The sequence below is a fragment of the Tenrec ecaudatus genome, chromosome 17, assembly GCF_050624435.1.
Source record: "Tenrec ecaudatus isolate mTenEca1 chromosome 17, mTenEca1.hap1, whole genome shotgun sequence".
NCBI lineage: Eukaryota > Metazoa > Chordata > Mammalia > Afrosoricida > Tenrecidae > Tenrec > Tenrec ecaudatus.
In genome coordinates this window covers 12,272,453-12,298,114 of record NC_134546.1, presented here as the reverse complement: position 1 = coordinate 12,298,114, position 25,662 = coordinate 12,272,453, and the positions used below count along the sequence as shown (strand labels likewise).

Genomic DNA, 25,662 nt, shown 5'->3' with positions numbered 1-25,662 from the left:
CATATCCGACAAAGGTTTTATTACTAAAATCTATGATACTCTGCTAGCCAACAATAAGAAAAAAAACCAAACACCCCATTGAGGAGATGGGCAAAGACCTGAACAGAAGTTTCACAAAGGTGGAAATCCAAATGGCCAACAAACATATGAGAAAATATTCCTGATAATTAGCCATAAGAGAAATGCAAATTAAAACAATTATGAGAAACCAGCTAACATCCTCTAAGATAGCCAAATTCAAAAAATCATAAAGCAACAAGTGTTGGAGGGCATGTGGTTAGATAGGAACTCTCATCCACTGCTGGTGGTTCTGCAGGCATGTACAACCATTATGGAAATTGACTTGGCAATACCTAAAACAAATGGAAATCGAGCTACCATATGAGTCAGCAATCTCCCTACTGAGCATGTACCCAGAAGAAGTAAGAAGCAGAGCATGACCACACATCTGTGCTCCAAAGTTCATTGCAGCACAGTTCACAGTTGCAAAGAATTGGAAACAGCCTAAATTTCCATGAACCAATGAATGGATTAAAAAACTGGAATATACATACAATGGAGTACTACACATCCCTAAAGAGCAATGAAGAACGCATGAAGCACATCATCACATGGGAAAGGTTGGATGAAATCATGCTACACTAAGTATGCCCAGCACAAAATGACAAGTACATCATGAATCCACTGGGGAAAGCTTTAAAAGCACAAGGGGCAAGGAGGGGAAGCTAGCACGTGAATAAATCCCTTGGGTGACACCCAGGCACTCTGGCAGGGGTTGGACCCAACCCAGGAATGTATATGACATCCAACTAAAAAGATGGGGGAAAGGGAAAAGAGCTGGGGAGGGGGACATGGATAGTGGGGGGATAGGGCACTAACTCACTCATGTGATGGGTATTGTTCTTGTCTCCAAAGGAGATTTGAAAGGGACCTGATCTGAAACTGGAGTGCCAGACTCCTGGGGAAAATACCGGCATAAAGCAGAGAACTAACAGTAAGGTATGCAGGCTAACCTCAGTCTCAACCATGTCGACCCTCTCCCCAGAAGAATGCACTACTGAAGATACAGTCCAGGAGAGTGGTGGGTCTGCCCCAGACCACACAGGAGCAAACTAAGAGGGAAACAGAGACAGACAGAGAACTTCATCCTGACTCAATAAACTAGAGGACATTCCTGCTTGGAACCACCAATGCACAGAAAGGACCATGGAGCTGACCCCACCACGAGACACGATGCCCCCTCACTGGCTCACAGTGTTATGGGGGGCAGCCCTGAAGACACAGTGTGAGACTTGTGCCTGGTCTGACCCCCTGCACCAGAGCAAAACACAAAGGGAGCAGAACAGAGCAGCAAGAGGAGCAAAGCAATGAAGTCCCGGAGGAATCCCCGAAATCGACTTCAGAATTGGTGGGCATGGCACGTCAACAGATCAGATTGGAAAACCATCAGAAGGGTCAGCAGACATACCTGGAACTAATTATATACTTTTTTCTTTTTCTCCTGTCTACCCATACATGATAAGCAGCATAACCGATCCTGAAGCGAAAATAACAGGACCAACAGCTCTAGGGGGACATGGGAGAGGAGGAGGTGGGAGAAAAGGGGGTGGACCCAACAAACCCAGGGACAAGGGAACAATAAGAGAGCTAAGGTCAATGGTGAGGAAGGAGTAGAATGCCTGGTGGGTTTGATCAAGTGCAATGCAACAGAAGGAAAGTACTGAGAGCCAAAGGAATGTCAAACATGAGAGTGTGACAGGAGGAAAATAAAAGGAAATAGAGGAAAGAACTAGGAGGCAAGGGACATTTATAATAGTATGAATATATGCGTGAATATATGCAAATATATTAATACATAATAATAGGGATATAGGTCTATGTACATATATTAAAATGTGAAGTATTAAGGTTGCAGATGGGCATTGGGTCTCCATACTCCCTCAATGCAAGAACACTTTGTTCTAATAACCTGGTATTCTCTGATGCTCATCCTCCCGACATGATCACTAAAGTCACAATGGGTGCATAAGCAAATGTGGTGAAGAAAGCTAATGCTGTCTGGCTATTAAAAGTTATAGCATCTGGGGTCTTAAAGGTTTGAAGTAGCAAGTAGCCATCTAGCTGGGAAGCAACAAAGCCCATATGGGAGAAGCACACCAGCCTGTGTGATCACGAGGTGTCGATGAGATCAGGTATCAGGCATCAGAAGACCCTAAACAAATATATGGATGCAAATGATGGGGGTCAGAGTGGAGACTCAAAGGCCATTTGTAGACAATTGGACATCCCCCTCATAAGGGTCACAAGGAAGGAACATGTCAGCTAGGGTGCAGCATAGCACCAAAGAAACACATAACATTCCTCTAGTTCTTTAATGTTCCTCCCTCCCCCCACTATCATGATCCCCATTCTTCCTTACAAATCCAGCTAGACCAGCGCATGTATACTGGTACAGATAAGAGCTCTCGACACTCTGAATCCAGGACAGATAAATCCCTCAGGAATAGCAATGGGAGTAGTGATACCATGAGGATAGGAGAAGGGAGGGGGCATAAATACAGAAGCGACCACAATTACAATGATCAATGTATAACACACACACAGACACAAACACTGGGGAATGAACAACAGAAATGTGGGCTCAAGGAGATAGCAGAGAGCCTAAGATATGAAAATAATAATAATTTCTCATTTTTCAGGGGTCCACAAGGGTGGGAGGGTTGAGGAGGGGAAGGAAAAAAAGGAGCTGATACCAAGAGCTCAAGCATAAAGAAAATGTTTTGAAAATGATGATGGCAACATATATACAAATGCGTTTGATACAATTGATGTATAGATTGTTGTAAGAGCTGAACGAGCCCCCAATAAGATGATTTATTAATAAAAATACATTAAAGATAAAAATAAAATAAAGTGAGATATAAAACTTGACTTGAATATTTAGAACAACATAAGCTACTTTAAATAAAGCCAGTGTACAAATGCTGTCTCAGGGTAGCTAATGCTACATTAAAATATCCTGATATTTTTATGAGAGTAAATAGTGGCATATGTATACCCAAGACTGGAGCTGATGGGAAAACTGTTGTCAGTTTTTGAATCAGCAAATCAAATATACCCAGAAATAAGTCTAACATTTGAGACAATAAATAAAAACCGTGTTGACCAGTATTACAACACCGCATAATCATTTTATTTCATTCAGTTTCAGATTTTTACACTGTGGCAGTTATATAATCTGTTGTCAATTTGAGACTTATGAGTGAAGGGGTGGCATTTACCTGTCAATCAGGTCACAGCTTGATGATCTCATTTGGAGGTGCTAAGGAGATGAATAGCTGTCTGGATGCGGGACACTTGCTGACTCCCTGTGAGACATTTCTGATGAGAAGCCACATGAAGTTACCAGATGTAGTCAGAGCCTCAGACCTGAAGGAACCATGTGGAGACCCCTGCCAGCACTGAGATGCTTACAATGCTACTGGATCCACAAGACATCCCATCCACTGGCCTGTGATCTTCCTGCATTTGGTGTCATTGCATGTGTTTAGTGAGTCTGTAGAAGAATTATAGATTGGTATCCGACATATGGGCTAATATCAGACTCTTGGACTTGATCTGTACTGGGCTGGGATGTTTTCTCAGTATTTAATTGTTCTTGTATATAAAGCTCTTTCTTATACACACATGTGTCTCTATTAATTTGTTGCTCTAGTCTACCAGGAATAACACACACACACACACACACACACACTGATATTTTAAAACTTTAATAACAAATATATGTTCATTACTTTAATTTGATTATTTAGTTTAATTATATATGAGGGTATAGATCTTTGCAGCTGTTTCATCTAATTTTGAGTGATTCCACACCCACAAATGAAGGTCTAGAAATCTTTTCTCCATCCACGTCATTAAGACCAACTGATGCCAAGGGTTTAAGTGGAGAACAAATGTTTTGAGAATGATGAGGGCAATGAATATACAGATGTGCTTTACACAATTGATGTATGTATGGATTGTGATAAGCATTGTACGAGCACCAAATAAAACATTTTTTTTAAAAAAAGACCAAGTCTACTTTGAGAAGACAGTCCTTCCTGATTCTTATTTTAAGTGCCTTCCAACTTGAGGTGCCATATCAGACAGTGTCCTTCTGCTATTGATATGGGTTTCACTGGACAATTTTCTTAGACATAGATTTCCAATCTTCCGGGCCTGTCCTCTTCTGGAAGCTATGGCGAGCCCTGTCTGCTCTAAGTGATCCTACTGGTATTTGGGATACTAGCGTCATAACTTCCAGTGTCGCAGCAACGTGCAAATCACCACGGTGCAGCAAACAGGATTGGAACCATGGTACGGAATGTACAAAGTCCCCATTTAGGAAAATCCAAAGTTGTCAAATGTTAAATTGAATGCTGGAAGATAGATAGCCTCGGGATTAGTGAGCCGAAATAGACTAGCGTTAGCCATTTTGAATCAAATAAGTATATGTTTTGCTACTCCAGGAATGATAAACTGAAGAGGAATAAGGCCACATTCATTTTCAAAAAGAACATTTTAGAATTATCCTGAAGTACAACACTGATGAGATATTATTTATTCCCATACCAAAAAGACAGGCTAATACTACTATGATTACACCTTATGCGCCAAACGCTTATGCAAAGATGAACAAATTAAAGGTTTTTGAACCTTTTGAAATCTGTAATTGATAAAACATGCAATCAAAGTATATTGATAATTACTGGTATTGGAAAGTGAAAGTTGGAAACCAAGAAAGGAGGGTCAGTAGTTGAAAAATATGACTTTGATGATAGAAACAATGCCAGAGATCACATGATAGAATTTTGCAAGACTTTTGATCATTGAAAATACCTTTTTCCTCTCAACAATATGTCGCTTCATACACAGACCTCACCACATGGAGGCAGGACTCAAATGGACTATATCTACATAAAGAGGCACTGGGAATGCACAATATCATCATTTAGAACAAGGCTGTGGGACTAATTGTAGAACAAACCACCAACTGTACATCTACAAGTTTAAGTTGAATCTGAAGAAAATTGAAACAATTCCACAAGAGCCAAAGTACAACCTTGAGTATTTTCCACCTGAATTTAAAGAACATCTTAAGAATGTAATTGAAGCTTAGAACATTAACGATCAAAGACCAGATGACTTGTAGGATGACATCACACATGAAAAAGAAGCAAAAGGTCATTAATGTATGGATTGTTATAAGACCTGTAAGAACCCCAATAAAATTATTTACCAAAAAGAAAATTTTTAAAGACAAGAAAGAAAATGCCAATAGGGATGCCAGAAGAGACTCTGAAACTTGCTCTCAAACATGAAATGACTAAAGTAAAAGGAAGTAATTATAAGATAAAATAGCTGAATAGGAAATTGCCAAAAGTAGCTTGAGACGACAAAGTAAAGCATTATAATGAAATGTTTAAGGGCCTGGACTCATAAAACCAAACAGAATGAATACATTTGGCATTCCTCAAGCTCAAAGAAATGAAGAAAGAAATCCAAACCCTGAATTGAAATGTTGAAGGATTCTGTGGGTAAAATACTGAATTAACAACAAGTATCACATAATCACTACCCAAAAGAATTGGTCACTAGTCAATCATTCCAGGGGCTAACATGCGGTCAAGATCTGAAGGGTACAGAAGGAAAAAGTCCAAGTTGCACTGAAAACATTGACAAAAAAAAACAAAGCTCCAGGAATTGATGCCAACTGATATGTTTCAAATGGATGCAACATTGGAAGGGCTCACTCATCTGTGCCAAGAAATTTGGAAGACAGCCACCTGGTCAATCAAAGATGACCCAAAGGAATTCAAAAACATCAAACTTTATCAGGGTTGCAGCAGTCCATTAACAGAGATGTGGCATGAGGGATAGTATTGGTGTAAGACTGTGGCTAATAGCAGAGAAGAAGAAGAAAAAGATGATTACTTGTGTTGCATTGACTATATATAGGCATTGTCTCTGTGGATCGTAAGCAATTATGGATAGCATTGCCACAAATGAGAATTCCCAAACACCTATCTGTGCTCATGAGGGACATGTACACAGATCAAGAGGCAGTGAAGAAGATTCGAGGGTATTGTGTGGTTTAAAATGAAGAAAAGTGTGTGTCTGAGTTATATCCTTCTTTCATATTTATTCAGTCTGTGTGCTGAACAAATAATCAAACTCTGGACTATCTGAAGAAGAATGTGGCATTAGGACTGAGAGATGACTCACTCCCATCTACAGATGACACCGTCTTGGTTGCTGAAAGTGAAGAGGGCTTACAAACTTTAGAATGGACAAATCAGCAACTTTGTGATAAATGGAGAAAATATTTAATTTGTCAAGGATTTAGTTTTCTGTGGATGCACAATTAACACCCATGGAAGCAGCCATCAAGAAAACAATGTACTGCATTGGGAAAATCTGCTATGAAAGACGTCTGCAAAGTGTTTAAAACACAAAGCTACCCCTTTGAGGACTAAAAAGTGTGTCTGAGCCAAACCAGGGTATTTGCATTAGCCTCATATGCATATTAAAACTGTACAAAAATAAACCCCCAAATTTATGGAAGCCTTTGACTTGTGGTGTTGGTGAAGAGTGTTGACTACTCCACAGACTAGCATGGGGATGAGGAGTCCTGGGGGCACCGAGGTTCCATGTTGGGCTGTTAACCCTAAGGTCAGAAGTTCAAACCACCAGACTCTCCACCAAAGAAAGACAGGTCCTTTTACTCTCATAAACAGTTACAGTCAAAGGTACTCCCGTGGGTCGTTCTATCCTGTCCTGTAGGGTGGCTATGAGTTGGCAGTGAGCTTGATTTTTTTGGAACATAAAAACAAAAAAGTCTGTCTTGGGAAAAATATAGATAGAATGTGCCTTAGAAGTAAAAATGGGTCCTACTTCATCCTATGCACTTTGGACATGTCATCAAGAGGAGCCTGTTCTCAGAGAAGGGCACGCATCATGCTTGGCAAAATAGAGCATCACTGAAAAACAGAAAGTCCCTCAATGACATGGAGTGACACAGTGGCTGTAACAATGGGCTGAGTCACCAGCAATTGTGAGGATGACGTGGGACCAGATAGTGATACGTTCTGTTGTAACAGGGTTGCTCTGAGTCAGAACTGACTCGATCACATCTAACAAGAGCAGCAGCTATATATAAATGTATTATATAATATAAATATCATGCATTATTAATTTAAGATACAACACATAAAATAATGGCATCATCTAACATGCTTTCAGGCGTTCTCATTCATTTTCACAATACACAAGTACAAGAGGTAGCTCCTTTAACTATTTTAATTTTACAGACGAGCAGGTCAAAGCTTGAAGGAGCCAGTTAACTTGTGCAAAGTCCCAAACCTAAGCAGTCTTCACGACACTCCACCCCGAAGATATAAAATGGGCTTTCTGGGAAATTGGTCAAGTTAATTTCAGTTAGCCTTTAACTAGGATTGCAATTCCTGGACGATGGCCACTTCTATGATATCCCACTAGTGACTTCCCCCTCTTTTATGATATCTTGGCTTTGGATGTCCCTGTCTCCTCTGAGCACTCTATCTTAGAAATAATTGGCTCGAACACAAAGAAAGTTATCCTCAATTTAATGAATTCCAGCAATCCATCATGTTCCTACCCCTTCCTTGCTAATTTATTAATAACAATTACAACAAATTTGGCATGCTGTATCAATTCTTACATTTTCTCTTTACCTTAAAATATAGTCCCTGGCGCTCTTAAAAGGTGATGTATTAAAATTTATGGTTTAATACCAGTAACATAGCTATAGCCAATTGACCATAAAAGCCAACTATTTTTAAGTAATTCGAAGGGTCCATTTTAGTGAATGGAATATTTGCTGGACTGGACTATGTCTTTGGAATATTAAGATCTTCAGATATCCCTTTGCATTCTTGCACTAAATCAAACCAATACTTTCACATTTGCTGAACATATGCTGCTCCCTGTGTGATATATTCTTACGGCTGAAGCCAGAAGAGTTTTAAACACAGACAATTGGTCATGGATGTGTAGTACTTTTCTGTACTAATTGCCTGAATATAGACATTTTACTCACGAATTTAAATACTTTCACAAATGTGTATCTCAACTATCAAACAGCATCTAAAATTTTACAGCATTGTTAATTCTTTGGTCCTCACAGTCTAAACAAGTTAATACCAAGATAGTAGTGTCATGTACATGTGTTTAGAATGCCAAAAAGCCTCATGTCAACCAACAGACTTCCTGCACATCACTTTCATTAACTTGCTCCAAGTTCATTCACAATGTTAAAAATAGGTGACCTGTTGTCCCAGCTAGCCTGAGCCTGGCTGACTTAGAGTGATAAAACCCCCATGAAGCCCCTCAGTCCCAAGTTCTTCCTCACTGCTCCTTCAGCCACCCTCCCCAGAGCTACTCCATATTGACACCATGAAATCTATTCTACAAAGGCGCTGAAAGCACTGCTGATTCCCGGTGTAAATGATTTTCCCAAAACAATGTATTATTCTCAATGTGCATGGCTCAGAAGAAATTGTTTCCAGTATTCAGATAGACCAAGACAGCAGGACTCACTCGCTAAGACTCTGGGTGCTTAATTTCTCCTAACTGAAAACAAGGATAGGGTGGTAGCCATGAAAAGGATTCAGACTTCTTCAAGAAAGATTAGAGAGTGAAAACTTCAGCCTGTCACCAAGAAAGTAAAGATAGAAAGATTTAGAGTCAGAATGGAGAATAATTTTCACTTTTCATAATGTGAATCTGACACACCTTCGGGACACTCAAACAGAAATATTCATTAGGTATTCAGCTACAAGTCTCTGGAAGTGAGACAAGAAGCTGGGGTGGAAAGATGGGCTTAGGGCCATGAAATACAGATGGAAGTTGAAGACAAGCGGGGGTGGGACCTGGTGTTTCATGTGTCAGACACGCAGCCGTGAGGGGTGCTAAGGAGGAGGAGCAATAGAAGGAGGAGGAGCCATGTGCCCTGGGTGCGGCAGTGGCCATGGCGTATGCCTATCTTTTCAAGTACATCATCATCTGCGACACAGTCAGAAGGCTTCTGTTGTACAGAAAGTGACCGTGTCACCTGTGGTGCTTTGGAATTTAAAACATAAGGCAAAAGGGGGAAATGTGGGAAACTGTGAACCAGGAAGAGAGTGTATGGCGACAAATTGCCTACGCTCATATTTAAGGAGTCCGGGAGGCTCAGACTCTGGTGGATGGAGGTCTTCACAAATGTGTTGGCAAATCCTGCTTCTTGCTACAGTTGACAGACAAGAGGTTTCAGCCAGTGCGTGACCTTACTATTGGTGTAGAGTTTGGGCGCTTGAATGGTAACGATCAATGGAAAAGAGGTAAAACTTCAGATATGGGATATGGCAGGGGAAGAGTCCTTTCGCTCTATCACAAGATCATATTACAGAGGAGGAGGAGCATATACATAGTATATATGTCATATACTATGCTTTGCTAGTATATGATAAGGAGAGATACATTCAACCATTTGAGCACCTGGTTAGAAGATGCCCGCCAGCATTCCAATCCCAACATGATCATTATGCTTATTGGAAATAAAAGTGATTTAGAATCTAGAAGAGAAGTAAAAAATGAAGAAAGTGAAGCTTTTGCATGAGAACATGGGCTTATCTTCATGGGAAACTGGCTAAGACTGCTTCCAATGTGGAAGACACATTTATTAATACAGCAAAAGAAATTTATGAAAAATTTCAAGAAAGAGTGTTTGACATTAATAATTAGACGAATGGCATTAAGATTGATGAAGCCCTCAGGACCAGTGGGGAGAGTGGCCATACCGAGAGGGTGGAGGGAAGGTGAGGGAGAAAGGGGGAACAGATTACAAAGATCTACATATAACCTCCTCCCTGGGGGGATGGACAGTGGAGAAGCAGGTGAAGGGAGACATCGGATGGTGTAAGATATGAAAAAATAATAACAATTTATAAATTATCAAGGGTTCATGGGGGAGGGTGGAGTTGGGAGGGAGGGAGAAAATGAGAAGCTAATACCAAGGGCTCAAGTAGAAAGCAAATGCTTTGAGAATGGTGAGGGAAACAAATGTACAAAAGTGCTTTGACACAATGGATGGATGTATAGATTGTGATAAGCGTTGTATGAGCCCCAGTAAAATGATTTTAAAAATAAGATTGGCCCTCAGCATGCTGCTAGTAATGCAACACATGCAGGCGGTCATGGAGGACAGCAGGCAGGAGGAGTCTGTTGCCAAGTCTGATTTTACTGTCTTAACTACCGGCATGGGGCCTCCTCACTTGTTCTTTCACCCTTTCTTCTTCTGCTCAGCTGAGACATGAAACTATTGGGAATGACTTTGCGTCACAGAAGACTTTAATCTTTCAAACCGTTGAATAATTTTGAATAAATGGTTAATGCTCACTGGAAGAGACAAATTTTGGAGATTGCATTCATCTCCATTTACATTTGATTTCTAGGTCAACTGATGTGATTATTTTTGTTAAGTGTTGTCTCATGCCCTTGACTACAAATTGAATTATATTAACCCTCACAAAGTCTTCGTGAGTATTTGAACTCGGTTTGTGTAGTTAGGTTTCCCAGAACCTGTGGTTACCTCATGTTTAATATTATAGTCTGGTCTCAAAATTTTGTCAATGTTCAAGGCTATAAGGAAAAGCAAAAGGACTCTTAATTCTGTATTTATCACTTACTTTCTGTATATACAGTTTAATAACCTGCTTGGGTATAATTTGCCAAGCTTCAATTCTTTAATGTATTTGCATAAATTCTATACTGTTTAGATCTTAAAGCTACAGAAGTATTGTTTATAATTGCTTGGATGCTGAATTTTAAACATTCTGACATTGTTATTGAGCATGTTCATCTTTTATTGTCACCAGTCCAAAAGTATGCTTAATGTATATTAATGTATATTAAATGTATGTGTGAACCTGCTTTAATGCCAAAAGTTTGCTATTTGTTGACAATTTCCTTAAGACTTCTTGGGAAAGGATTTGTTTGCCTTAATTAAAATTGTTGAGTATAAAGGGCAGAGGCAAGGAATTCCTACATGTAATCAACTCCAAGAAGAATGGATATCCACTTTCAGATGGCACGTTATTAATCTTTTCTTAAGCACAATAATGTTTTCTTTTTCTTTCCTTCACCTGATTTCTAAATGCCTGTGAGTTTTTTTAATACAGGACAGTTTTTCAACCCTAATGTACAGTGACTGGGTATTTTTTTTCTTTTGGTGACAATTTGTAATCTTTAAAATATAATAAGCATCTTGTCTTTTTTGAAGGATACATTACAATAAGCCTAGCACAGGGGAAATCCTGTAAAAAAGTAGAAAACCTAATAATTTACTCATTGTGGTTGTTTTTACCTTTTGGGGTTTTTCCCCCTCCTGTGACCTATAATGGAGTTGTTATAGCCGTGCAAACTAAAATCATAATATATAAATGATAAGTGGAGTGAGAGAAATTACCTGGAAATAATGAATTTTTAGAAAGAGAGGATGAAATAGTTTGTCTGCTTTCTTGAGCCCTATTGAATCTTAAACTGTACAACTCTGGTTTTCACTGAGCTGGAATTTATATCTGACCCTTGGATTTGAACTGGCTACTTATTCTTCTGTTAGGTGGACTATTCTGAAGGATTATGGTAGGCCAGTTTTGTGGGCTCCCTCAAGGCATTATTTAAGCAATTCCCTCGTTCATTCATTCTTCAGAAGTAGTTACTGTCACTCAAGTGCTTATTCACTAGGAGCAATAAACAGACAGCACAGTGTGACTCAAGCAGATGCTCAAAGGTTGCATTTAAGAGAAAGGAGCCAAAGGTTATTTTCCATTTTTTTAAAAATTTGCCTTGTATATAAAATAGTGGCAGAGTTGAAGTCTTTTGAACTTGGTCTTCTAAAGGGGTGCTAAAGAGCATCATAAAATCACTGCAAGTGTATTTGTTCATCCTAAGTCATTAAGCCTAGAGCATTGAACAAGGATGAAACATGTTATTAAAGACAGACACAATAGTTTCCAGCAAACACAGGCTCAGAATTATGTTCACGTGGCCCCCAACTCTTCCAACAGACCCCTTTCATGTATTCAGCATCTCATCAGAGGATGAACCTGTGTCTCACTTTATAGTTCCACTCTCTCATCAAGTGGTCTGTCAATGGACAAACACGCTGTCTAGTGACATTATGCATTCCGGTGTACCATTGGGTCAAGGTCAATGACTTGCTTTTTAAAATGCCTCAATTTGTTAGTGAGAAGTTAACTGATATAATAAGAAGGAATATGGCTGGTTCTTTTGGAGGAAACTGGGACATTCAAATCATATATTAAATGACTCTTAATTTCTAAGAAGGCAAAAAAATATTCTTAATGAAATGTGTAATGTTTGTTATAGCTAGAATATTAGTTTGGGGAAAATTTATGATGCACTAGACTTGTACTTTTTAATTTTATTATATAGACTTTATAGTTCATTTAAATTTCTTATATAATCAATGAGTACAGTATATTTGAGTCCGTTTATATGACAGAGCATAACTTTATTCTTTAAAATTATTACAGAGGTTTATTACTGCCGCATCTTTGCTTTTATGAAATATTTTTGTCACATCTATAGTTTATTTAATGGGGAGTCTTTGATCAGGAATATAGTCCCCAATGATGACATTGCTCTTATGGGAAAATGTGACTGCTTTATGATAGAGTTTCCAGGAATGGATTATGGTCAATGGCAGACACTAACTGCTTCAAGAGGAACGTGTGTGTGTGTGTGCGTGCGTGCGTGCGTGTGTGTGTGTGTGTGTGTGAAACTCATTTCCTGACCAAAACATATCACCAAACACCCTCCTCTAGCCCTCGGGCTTTGAGGACCCCATGTCAGTTAGGAGATTTTTTGTATCAGTCATACAGGTTGGGTGAGGGATAGAGAACAGCTGCAGTGTGGTTACCCACAGCCGCTGTGCATCCCCAAAATAAAAGGCCTCATTGCCTCTTAGCTACAACTCCTCAGCTTCTGGCTTTTTAGTGAGTGAGGAACAAGTTCAGATGATTCTTCTACCCACTCAGTGACATTAATGCTCAAGACAAAAATCTGCTGAACAAAATTTTCCTGGAGCCTCCATTTCTGAGTATAGTTATACCCCATGGGTGCTTGCATGGAAGGGTAGCTTTCAGAGCTGATTGGAACAGGATGAGATGCAGGCATGCAGAACCCACCTCACTGGTGTCAATCAGGCCAGGGGCTGACGTGTTCCACATGCACCAGCGCCTTGCAGTAGTAGGCCATGGGTTTCTCCATCATGGAAGGCACTGGGAATTGTTCTGTAGCTCTGTGTAGGCATCAGAAGCCATCTAATCTCACTGTTTCCAGCTGCCATCAAGTTGGTCATGTCAGCGTTACATACAATGGAACCAACTGCTGCCCAATCCTATGCCATTCCCCTGATTTGTATGGATCAGACAAGCGTGAGCCATGGGGTTTGCATTGGTTGAGTTTGGGAAGTAGATTCTAGGCCTTTCTCCATTGTCTTTCTTAGTTCAGGAGCGTCAACAAAACCTGTTAAATGTCACAGTAACACATAAGCCTCCACTGACAGACGAGTAATGGTGGCACTTGGCCAGAAATTGACCCCAGGCCTCTTGATCCAAAGGTCAGGTGTTTGCTTCTTGTGATAGATAGTTTTATGTCAACTTGAATGTATAAGTGTAAGGGTAGCCTTCAACCAGTTAATCTGGTCACAGCCTGATGGGGCCTCCTTGTGAGCATGGCCTGCTCTCTCTCGGTCTCGACTCTCCTGCTTGCTGGCCACCGGGAGAGCTACCAGAGCCCTGCCGTGTTTCCACTGACATTGAACCCATGAGGCTTTGCAGCCTCTGGCCTGAGATCTTCCTGCGTTCTGCATCTGTCATAGCATGTAACTTCGTGAGTCCGAAGAGGGACTCCTCAGTAGCAGACTTATGGGCTTGAGTAGGACTGGGCTGGGATGTTTTCTTGATATATAACTACTTCTTTCTTACACATATATGAGCATTCTGGATTGATTTCTCTAGTCAGCCTGATATAACACACCACTGAACCATCACTAACCCACCTCTCACTTCCACATGCTATCCAATCTCTAGTAATAGATTGTTTAATGTTGAGATGAGCTGGAGTAGTCTCTAAAGCAGTGGTTCTCAACCTGTGGGTCGCGACCCCTTTGGGAGTTGAACGACCCTTTCATGGGGTCGTCCGATTCATAACAGTAGCAAAATGACAGTGATGAAGTAGCAATGAAAATAATGCTAGGGTTGGGGGGGTCACCACAACATGAGGAACTGTATGAAAGGGTCACAGCATGAGGAAGGTTGAGAACCACTGCTCAAAAGGCTGCAGCTGAATCTTACCTGATGTACTGATTGATCAAGTCTTTGCCATCTACCCTGATATAATTCATCACCTTTCATACCGGTGTTCTCCACCAAACTGATAATGTCACCACCAAACTGCTAATATCACCACCAAAGCTAACATACCTACTATTGTGGACTAGGTCTTACTACCCCCTTATGCTCTCGAATGCTCCGTGACAAGAACTCCACCACCGCCACTGCCAATTGAAGCATGTCCTGTGACTTTTAGCCATCAAACGACTAGACTAAAAGCCCTTAAATCTGACATGGAGACCAATGAGTCTTTGCGTTTGCATAGCTTCATGGTGTTCTGCTGTTTGGAGGTTGATCTGAGATTCTCTGCTCCTTACTTATCCTCTTAGTTACCTCGAAGTTTTCCACAACCCAGATATTTTTACTCATCTATTTGCCAAACAAAACACAACAACAAAAAGAATCAAACACAGTCACAAGCAACTCTGTTAAGAAACAAGAAAGATGCTTTCAAAGGTTGTATGCTTCTATATGTACAAATTTTTAGATGTTATCAAATAATATCTGTCAGGACGGCCTCTGAGTGTCCAAGTCACTTCCAAGATGTCACCAAGTGCTGCCTGGGCTACAATGCTAAAAGTAAACTCCTGAAGAAGTGGGTTACCTTCATCGAATTCTGTAATGGGTGCAGAATGCGTCCCTCTAGCCCCATGAGTTTCTCCTGGAAATGTGTGCCTGGCCGGTACAACCCCTTAAAGCTAACCAAAGGATGGGAGGTCCACTCGGAGGTGTCACTGAAGAAATCTCTGGTGATATACTTCTTAGAAATCAATCATTGAAACCGTATTCCAACACACATTGGGCCTGAAGTCCGGATTTTAACAAGGACTCACTCCTCCCACAGGAGATTCTGGTGCCTCTCTACATGGAGAACACCATACGATGCTGCTCCCTGGTCCCTGGGGGTTGTGTTTTGTTTTATTTCTTTATTTTATTCTTTTTGTTTGGTTTTTGAAGTCTTCCTTGCCACTCTAAATTTGAGTCTTGGAATGTCTTTGGCGTTTTGACATGTAACAATCCCTCTGAGCTATGTACGTCTACACTGATGGGAGTTCCTTCAGATCAGACTGAAAACGTATTTGCAGCCTCTGATGGCTGCAAATGCATCATCTCCATATCAGAGAAGAATTAAAGACAACTTCCGCAGTAGAGAAGACGGAATGCAAAGGAAGAACTTAACTGGCTTCCTGAATCCAATTGCTCTGCGCTGGGGTGAGAGTCTAAGTGAGCCGCTGCAGCCATATGCTGGCTACCTGGGAAAAGGTACTTCTCTGAGGCCCATGCACAGAACAGATCACTAAGAAGGGATGGAAAGGCCTCCCCTGAAAATTCCCCAGCCTGGAAGCAACAGTAATGCTATCATTTAGTTGTTTGGTTTTTTTTGTTGCTTAATTTGTTTTTCACATTCAGAGCCAGAGAACTTCAGGCCTCCCCCAAAGTAGGGCTCTGAGGCACCCGGGGAGAGAAAGAAAGAGAGAGAAAAAAACAAAGAGAAAGAAAAACAGAGAGAGAGAGAAACAGAGACAGAAATCAGACCCTAAAATGCAGACTGATCAGACCGTGAAATGAAGAATCACTGCAACTCAAAAAAAAGGAAGAAGAGACAAGTACAATATCTTTCTGCTTCTGAAGCCAAAAATAATAGTATCCTATTCTGTTCCGTTTACAGACTACTGAAGGTTGGCCTTGGATCTCAGTTTATCTGACCCGATACATCCATCCACACGCAAGCTCCCACCTCAGGCTTGCTCTGGCCGGGCTCCAGTCAAGATGTTTTACAAGTTGAAAGTGTGATAGGCTCTTGATGACAGCACATATTTCCCCCCATCTGCACTAAATTCAAACCATTCTTCACAGGCCTATTAGACATGAGCAAAGTCGCTGGTAGCCAGTAGGTGTCCTTTGATTGTATTTTTAGAAAAGCCTATGAATAAAATAGAGTTGGATTACGCAAAGAAAGCCAGTAACTAAATATGACAGCCTGAATACATCGGGAGAATTCTAAAGATTTTATCTTGGAGCACGGTCTCCCCACGATTGTTGTTGGAAGTTACATGGCAGAGTCTAATTCCTGATGGCAGACTATCAGAAGAGTTGATTTAGGTGCTGAAAAGGACCAGAAAGCAACACCAACGCACATCAGTGTTCACAAGGAAGGAGTGGGCAAACACACATGTGTGCATGCACACACATGCACACCTGCACACCCATCCAGATGCACACCATATGAGACGCGGAGAAGAGGCTTCGACGGGAGAGAAACCAACCTGCACTCTCACGCTGTACAGTCCTTGCTCCCAACATTCCAGCCTTTTCTCAAAAGCCCACACTTCCTCCACGGCTTTCTTTAGATATTTAATTAATTTGCACCCACGTCCCCAGAACTATCATTCCTTAACTTCCATCTGAGCCCTGCCCCAGAGAATCAAATACATATTCACACTTTCAGAAGCTGCAGATCTTACCATATTTAACAAGAAGCATCTCTGACAGTAATTGGAGTTTCGTATCAAGGTAAATAAATGGCAAGATCATAAGAACATACTCCAGTGGCCCCGTGCATCCTGGAAATGCTAACATCAGAGAGCAGATTTAACATAAAGCCTCAGTGGAAATGAATTTTCTATAAACAATGTGAAGAAAGCCTCACTTTTGTCATGTGTTATTCCCATTGAAGAAAAGATGAATATTCTGTTTCATATGTTTGTTACCAGAAGCTGCCGCCTCATTTATTTAATAGGAGACATCTCACTTCCTTGACGGGTGGACCAGGTTCTCAGCTGAGCATGGCCAGTGGTGAACGAGCTATCATAGCTAGCAGGGACTTTGAATGGAGTTTACCCAAATCGCTAACTGGGTTATGGTCTCAGCGCTCCAAGTGAATCAAGTTAGAGGTTGGCTTCTTTCTCCTTTGATCCACATTGAATAGAGCACCAGCCTTCTAGGGCTGAGATACCTCCAGGAGGATGGAATTTCCCAACCTCAATGCTATTAACATCTCGGATCCGATCGTTCTTGTCAGGCTGGGAAGCTCTGGTCCACAGAATAATGGCCCCACTGAGATGACCCTGTCCTAATCCCTGGAAACTAAAATTGTGTTATGTTACATGGTCCAAAGGCACCCTGGTAGTATTGAGCTGCTAACTTCAAGGTTAGCAATTCAAAACTACCAGCTACTCCAAGGGAGAAAGACTGAGCTTTCTACTCCATAAAGAGTTGCAATTTCAGAAACTCACGAGGGCAGTTCTCCCCTGTCCTTATAGGGTTGCTATGAGTCAGCCTAGACTCAATAGCACTGGGTTTGGTTTGGGTTTTTTTTTTAGGTTTGTTTGTTTGTTTTGGCACATAAGAAATTAAATTTGTCAATAAACTGGGCCGAAAATAGGGACAGTCTCTTGGATTATCTGCCTAGTCCCAATCACATGGGCGCTTGACACTTTGCTGGCTAGCTATTTCAAGCCAAAACTATCCCATGCAGCCGACTCCCTAAAGACCTATTACTTTCAGCCTTACAAACCGCATAAACTACTGTGAGCACAAACACAAGTCAACTCATGACCAGTCGACAACATTGGGCATGAAGAGCCACGTATGCTTGCGACCTGTCAGCCATGCATTAATAGTGGAGGGCAGAGAGTATGCTCACAGAAAATTTCGAAGCAGTCTCTAAAAGCTGAGAAAGGGAAGGGAACAAAATGTGTCCCCTAGATTCTCCAGAAAGAACACCCGCCCTGCCAACACCCAGACTTTGGTCCCTTGAGAACCATGATGATGATCTGATCCACAAAGCTTTAAGACTATAGTTGAGGAATTTTAAGCCACTAAACTTGTAATTTGTTACAGAAGCAATAAGAAACTAATAAAGACTCCTCCCTGTTAATTAAAAGATGTTTAGCAGTTCCCTGGCCTCGGCCCACCCACTACACACCCTTCTCCAAGAAGTAGCAATCAACAATGTCTCCAGACATTGCCACATGTCACTTGGTTGACAAAATCACCGAGACTTGGAAACTTTTGTCCTAGAACTGCCAAACTTTTCTCTTTTAGAATAAGGGCCTCCTCTCACTCTAAGGACTTTGGTGTATGCTCAGCCTCAAACTTGTGGGCCAGCCATTTCAATATCCCAATATTGTGCAAGAAAAAAAGAGCAATTTGGTTTTGAAAACATTGAAAAAGCAAACAGAAATACAAAGGGGCTTCAAAAGTTAAGACCTGTAATTTCACCCAAATTCTATGTTGTCTTTAATTACTGATATATCTTGATATATGTAGGAATATATGTATTTTTAAAGACTCAGTGTTCCAAGGAAGTACCAGCAGGAAGTCTGGTAACACTGAGCATCTATACCCATGTTCCCTGACACTAAATCCTCTTGAATTCGTAAGAGACATTTTCCTTAGCTTGCCTGTGTCGCTATCCTATGGATTTTATAAGCATTTACCTCTGGCCCAGCTTGGGCCTTCTTGGCAGTCCCCAATTGGCTCCAAGAGCTTCCTAAATGACAGATCATCATTCATCACCCCTGGGAATCCTCTTTATGAAGGCTTCGGTGGCTCACTGATACAATTCTCCCTCTCCATGAAGGTTTGCATCCTCCCCAATGGGTCTCACGTGGGATGACCACCCTCCTCCCAGTGGAAGTTTGTGTGTTGTGATGATGCTGGTAAGGTTTCAGCAGAGCTTCCAGACTAAGGCAGACTAGGAAGAAAGGCTTGATGATTGACTTCCAACTATCAGCCAATGGAAGCCCTATGGATCCAGAAGGTCTGATGCACAATAAATCATGCGGATGTTGTAGACACATGCAGCATTTCATTCCATGGTATAGGGCAATGGCTCTCAACCTGTGGGTCTCAACTCCTTTGGGGGTCAAATGACCCTTTCACAGGGGTCACCCAATTCATAAAAGTAGCAAAATTAGAGTTATGAAGCAGCAAGAAAAATAATTTTATGGTTGGGGAGTCACCACCACATGAGGAAATGTATTAAAGGGCCGCAGCATTAGGAAGGTTGAGAACCACTGGCGTAGGGCATGCAACTAGGAGTCAGGAGCCAGTTTGGCTGTTGCTGACAGCAGGACTCCTCTGTGTGAACAAGGTGCTCTGCTGGGGCGGGAAGGGATATGTCCCCATCAAGGTGACTCTGGGCCAACCTTGTTAAAGCAGTATTCACTGGACAGATTGCAAATCCTGTCAGCCAGATGCTGCCTTGTAGAAGTGACTGTTTTGCTGTGTGTGTATGTGTGTGGAGGGGGGGCGTGTTGACAATTGGGTATAGAGGTGACAAAGCAAGTCTGACAGCCAGGGACCTTTCAATGGACAACAATATCACATCCACATCCTCCATAAAGGACCAGTCTGCCAAGGTGGGTTTTTCTTCGTTTCAAGTTCAGCAGAATCTGGCTCCTTTTAGTAGCATATGAAACTTAAGAAATCGATGTTAGAGCCTTTGCCTTTGCACAATGTCAGGAATATTTCTCGATGCTCAGCTTGAATGTCTCTCTCCTCTGCTTGTTTGTTTATTTACTTTTAAACCCTACTCCAGGCAATAAGCTGCCCCAGGGCAAAGAGACATACATACAAGGTTGCACCAGAAAGCACCATTTAAATTTGGTTTCATTGATGTCAGGCTAATCGCACCTCTCCAACTCGGAAGGCAGTTGTTTAGGTAAGTTGTGCGGTGATGCTGACACCGTGCAGAAGAAATGGAGGTCGAAATCATTCCTAACATCTAGTTGGCGATGAAGGAGAATAGAACACAATTTCACGACCGAACAAGATCCTAAATGGCAGCTGGAAGACCAGCCCCATGTGAATCCCCTTCCAGAAGATGGCGAACAGTGAGAGGTGCTGCTTCTGGCTTCAAACCGGCAGGGAGGAAGTGCTGGTGAGGGGGCTGAACATGGTCAGATGGAGCTGTCCCCTCTCTTCCACCTTCGGATCCTTCCAAACTGGGCTAACAGGCCCAGGGTAGCTCCCAAGGAGACAGACTTCCATAGTGCTTCTGTCGGGTTGGAGAGGAGAGACAGACAATTGCAGACAATTTCTCTTCTTTGTTTCAAAGAGGGATGGTCATACATAGGCTACGGCTGCCTTCTTAGTGTGTGTTACCCCTCTCAGGAGAGGAGAAATTAAAATCAGGATTGGATGACCAGTGGGAAATTTATTCAACAAGCATGTATTGAGTATTTCCCAAGCAGAAGCGATAACTCAACTCACAGCCACCAAGTCAAATCCGACGGATAGCAACCTACTGGACAGGGTAGAACTGCCCCCTGTGACTTTCCGAGACAATAACTGTTTACGGGGGTGGAAAGCCCCATTTTTCTCCCAACAGAAGTAAAAGGCATGGTGGAAAAGAAGAAGAAGAAAGAAAGAAAGAAAGAAAGAAAGAAAGAAAGAAAGAAAGAAAGAAAGAAAGAAAGAAAGAAAGAGATACTGCCTTTGTTCTTTTGTTTGTTTTTTTCCAAACCATTTTATTAGGAACTAATCTAGACATCATCTCATCCACAGTTGAATCCCATCAAGCAGGATTGTACAATTGCTACCACAATCAGTTTCAAAACATGTTCTTCCTTCCTGAACTCCTTGATATCAGCTCCCTTGCCCTCCCCTCCCCCAACCACTGTACCCTCCGGAACTGTTATTCTTTGTAGTTTAATCAATCCTGGGTTTCATGTACTGGAAAACAGACACACACCTGGCAGAGATTCAAAAAGGCAATGACAAAATACCTCAGAGATAAACCTCATTATAAAAAAAAAACAACACAGAGAATATTGAAAACCCCAGATCTAGCCCAATGTGTATCAGACGTGAGATCAAGTGACAGGGTTTTCACCGTTCAAGTCAGGTTTACCATTGTTTATCTCCTCTAGTCATCTCTCCACTCTCTCTGCTTTGTAACCAGTTTATTTCCATCCCTGTGCGATGAGGATACTGACAGGAACATCAAATCAGGAGAGGGGAAAAGCAGCAGACACGTCTGGGAGAAGACAAGTACATGTCTATTGGTAGAAAATAGAAGAGAACCAACTTCCAGGTAGGGAAGAATAGGACTAGGAATACTTTTGAGAACCCGAAGGCCTGGTTATAGGCACCTAATAAACCACAATGGCCCGACTTCCTGCACATCTCTTGGGGTCCCCGGCCAAGGGCCACGGAACACTGGGTCATTGAATCCAGGATCTTCAAGGTGCATAGCACACTCCAAAGGCCATACCAGAGGGATCCGCGGTGCAAACTCCACTAGGTAAACTAGGCTCTTAAGAGAGTGTTTGTCATGAAAATTAACTACAATACACAGTGGAGGTGGGGGGCACCCCTGGATGTTGCAAAAGGTTAGCAGCCAGGGCTGCTTAACTGACTGCTCAAAGAAAGGTGCTGGCTCACACGCACCTAAAGGTGTCTCAGTAGGACGGTCTGGGGAGCTTCTTCTTACACGATCGCTCACCAAAAACCCTGTGAAGCACAGTTCTGCTCTGACACATGCTTGTGACAGCAACTTTTTATTGTTAGTATTGTTATTGATATCATTATTTTGGTGAGGGATAGATTTAAGCGTTCTCATGCCACCCACAAAGGAGGGGGTCAGGGAAAGGCTCAGGAAGTCGATCAAGTTTGAGCTGAGCTTTCTAGTCTAAGAAGGATGGCAACAGATGGAGAGGACACCAGCAGGCATTCCACGCTGGGAACACAGCTTGGAGGCCAGCCCAGTGGTGTGAGGATGCAGAGCACATGTGGAGAGCAGGCCATGTTCCCTGTGGACTGAACATGAGAAGCTAAACTGGGAAATGTGCTGTCTGCTGCACACTATTCCAAGAAGCTTCCTGAAACCGTGCCAGCACACCGTGAACACTCAGGCAGCAGCAGTTGTTGGCTATGACGGAAACATCCAAAGGTGACCCCCCAAGGAGTCGCAACCTTGGGTAATCCCCTCTTCTAACCCATATGGTGGCATGCTTCTAGCCCATAGAAGAAGTCACAGGAAATGGATGTCACTCCTGAATGACCTTACATTATATAGCAAGGTGATAAGATAGTATTTCCATGATCATGTTGTATAATTACCCTTCTGCCCTCTTAGCAGACTGGGGAAAGAGGTTCTCCCCTGCTGGCTTTGAAGAAGTGAACTGCCATGTGGTAATGAAATTAGGGGGCTAGGAACCACGCCCAGTCCCTGAGAGTTGAGAGTAGCTCCCTACTAAGAGCCAGCAAGGAAGAAAGGAGATGAATTCTTCCAGCGAGAGAGCTGGGAAGCAGATCTTTCCCACAGCCTAGCCAACACCTGGATGACAGCTTTGTAAGGCAGTGACTAAGGACAAAACCAAAACTCTGCCTTGTCTAGACTCCCAGCCCACCGATGCGGCCGGACAGTGAATGAGTATAGTTGTAAGCCACCAAGTGTATGGTAAAAGTTGTTCTGCTGCACAGAAAGCAAGTTCTTTGAGGAAGTAGATGTTGAAGACAGTTGGCATTCAAGGCCAGTGCGTAGAGGAGCCGGGAATGTCATGGTAAAGAGCTTAAAGTCCTGGGTGGAAGAGTACTGGATCACAGGGTCCCATACTCTACTGTGGGTTTGACAATTACCCAACCAGTTGCCGTCGAGTAAACGCGGATTCACGGCAATGCCATGTGTATCAGGATAGAAGTAGGATGAGGTTCAGTAGGGTTTTCAATGATTGCGTTTTCAGAAATAAACGACCAGGTGTTTCTCTCAAGCCATCTCTGCTCAGGCTTGCACCGTCAACCTTTCAGTTAACAGCCAAGCACATTCCCCAGTTGCATCACTCAGGGTTGCCTGCTGACAACCTCAGGAACCTTATTAAATGGACTGACACCTGTAGTGTGTGCCATGCAGTTCCCGGAACCTAGGAGCTGCCAGAAATATCAACTACTCTGGTTGTGGCTGTGATTATCACTACTCTGTGTTGCCATGGAGGCAAAATATCCCCTCAAGGGGTGTAAGATAAAGTCCCTTTCAGTCTCGTGGTTTGGACTTCTTGGAGAAGCTGAAAAAACCTATACGCTCATCTCCACCCAGAAAAGTGCTCATACTCACTTATACACAGCATGTTGCCTACAATGGTGCTCCGATGAGAGCGTGGCACTGTAGCAGCGGGTGAGAGACTTCCCTGAAGATGCCAAGGGACAGGGCACGAGGAAGCTCTGCTCTTACCCTCCACTCTGAAGCTGCAGATTTGCCAGGATGGATCTCCTATGACTAGTAATACTCTTTTTTTCATAGCTATAAATATATAAGTATCACCACACTAACCAATTTGGTATTTTTTCACATATACAACTTAGTGACATCAGCGGCATGAGTTATGTACAACCATCACCAATAGCCCATCCCACAAGGAAAAACTCACCGCTTCCGGTACGAGAACACTGCCTCCCTCTGCCTCCATTTTTGTGGTGGTTGTTAGTGTAGTGACCCATGGACAACAGGAGGAAGCACTGTCCAGTCCTGCACCCTCCTCACAATTGTTTTTGTTTGTTTGTTTGTTTGTTTGTTTGTTTAAGCCAGTTGTTGTAGCCTCTGTGTCAATCCATCTCATCGTGGGCCTTTCTCACTGCCCCCTACTTTACCAAGCATGCTGTCCTTCTTCAGGGACTGGTCTCTCCTGGCAACTACATCCAAATGTTAGACTCCATACACTTGTCTATTCTAGATAGCTCAGATGATGAGAAAAGTAACCCACGCGCCCCACCTCCCTGAGACACGCAGTTCTCCTAGGTTGAAAGCCTTCTTGCCTCACAGCTCTTTGCGTGGTACGTAAGCTCCAGCACCTTGAGCTTGCTGAGTAAGGAAATCTGCAGCACACTTAGCATTCCTGACTCAACGCAGTCAATTTTCCTTGGACTTCCTGAGCCTCCCATACCTCCTAGGGGCAATTAACTGGATACACTGAGCCATGCCAATATCTCCCTGAACTCCATCCCTCTCTTTGCTCTGGTCTCAGTGGCATGTGATATCCTGAGAGAATGGCACGGGTTCATGGGAGTCCGGGGTCCACAGAACAAACTCTCGTGTTCAAAGTGGCTCCTCCGGCAGTAAATGCATCCCTACAACCAGCCCAAACATAAACTGGTCCCATACACAGGGACTCCCTGATTCAGTGAGCTTCTGTAAACTGACCACCATGTGGCCTTAAGATCCCAAAGCAATCAAGATGCATTTGGACTGCATGGAGCGCCCACTTACTGAGAAAAGTAAAAAGACACGAAAGAAAACAGGAGCACGTGGAAATGTGTGACAAACAATGTCTAGAACAATGTCCAGAACATCATGGGCGTGGAATTGGTGAAAAGGAGGTCTCACCCTTCCATCAACACGTTCCATTAGTTGTCCAAGATATGTGGAGACTACAGAAAGTGCATGGAAAAAAGAAATGGAGAGATCATGACATTTTCCCATGAACTTTTTGAAGCCCTTGTGTGTGTGTGTGTGTGTGTGTGTGTGTGTGTGTGTGTGTGTTTCTCATGGGAAATAGAAACCAATAGGCAAGCCTGCCACCGTTGCCACCAAATCCATTGCCACCCAGTTGATCACAAAGCACTGTGGTCCTGTAGGCACGTGTGCAATAATTGGCCTTGGACACATCGGGTTTCCATGGTTACAACAAAAGCAACCCTGTGCAGAAGCAAGCCAGAGCCCTTCTCTCTGAGTGGCTAGTGAGTTCTCCCCACCCACCCCCTTTTGATTAGCAGGCAAGCATTTTAACCACCACACTACCAGGGCTTCTTCAAACTTGTACATCACTCTTCATGAAATCCACATTGTCCCTCCCCTCCCAGCTGTTGGTGGTATTTATGTGAAACACATCTGGCAGCCCTCCACATTCTCCATAGTCACCCATGCTCTCAGGCCCCAGATACACCTGCTTTCTGCAGCTGGTCCCCCAACAGGTGCAGCGGAAAGCCTAGTTGATAGGCATTATAAACACTCCTGCTGCCGAGCATCTGTGAGGTCCGCCAAGCTTTATGAGGTAACAATGGGCCCAATTCTAACGTCAACCCTCCTGCCTCCAGCCGAAGTGAAAAGCAACCCATGCGATCTAAACATGCTAGTGGCTCCATCCTCTCCTCCCCTCCTCCCATTCTAGGGAGAAATGCTTGAGGTCAGCAGGGCGTTATTTCCAACTGGGGCTACCTCCCCAGTTAGGAGCGAAGGTCT

The 25,662-nt window shown here is 42.6% G+C and overlaps 1 pseudogene; it reads left to right on the top strand.

Moving 5' to 3' along the window:
• Positions 1-9,049: 9,049 nt before the first annotated feature.
• Positions 9,050-9,804, top strand: LOC142431005 (ras-related protein Rab-2A-like; annotated as a pseudogene).
• The last annotated feature ends 15,858 nt before the right edge of the window (positions 9,805-25,662 follow it).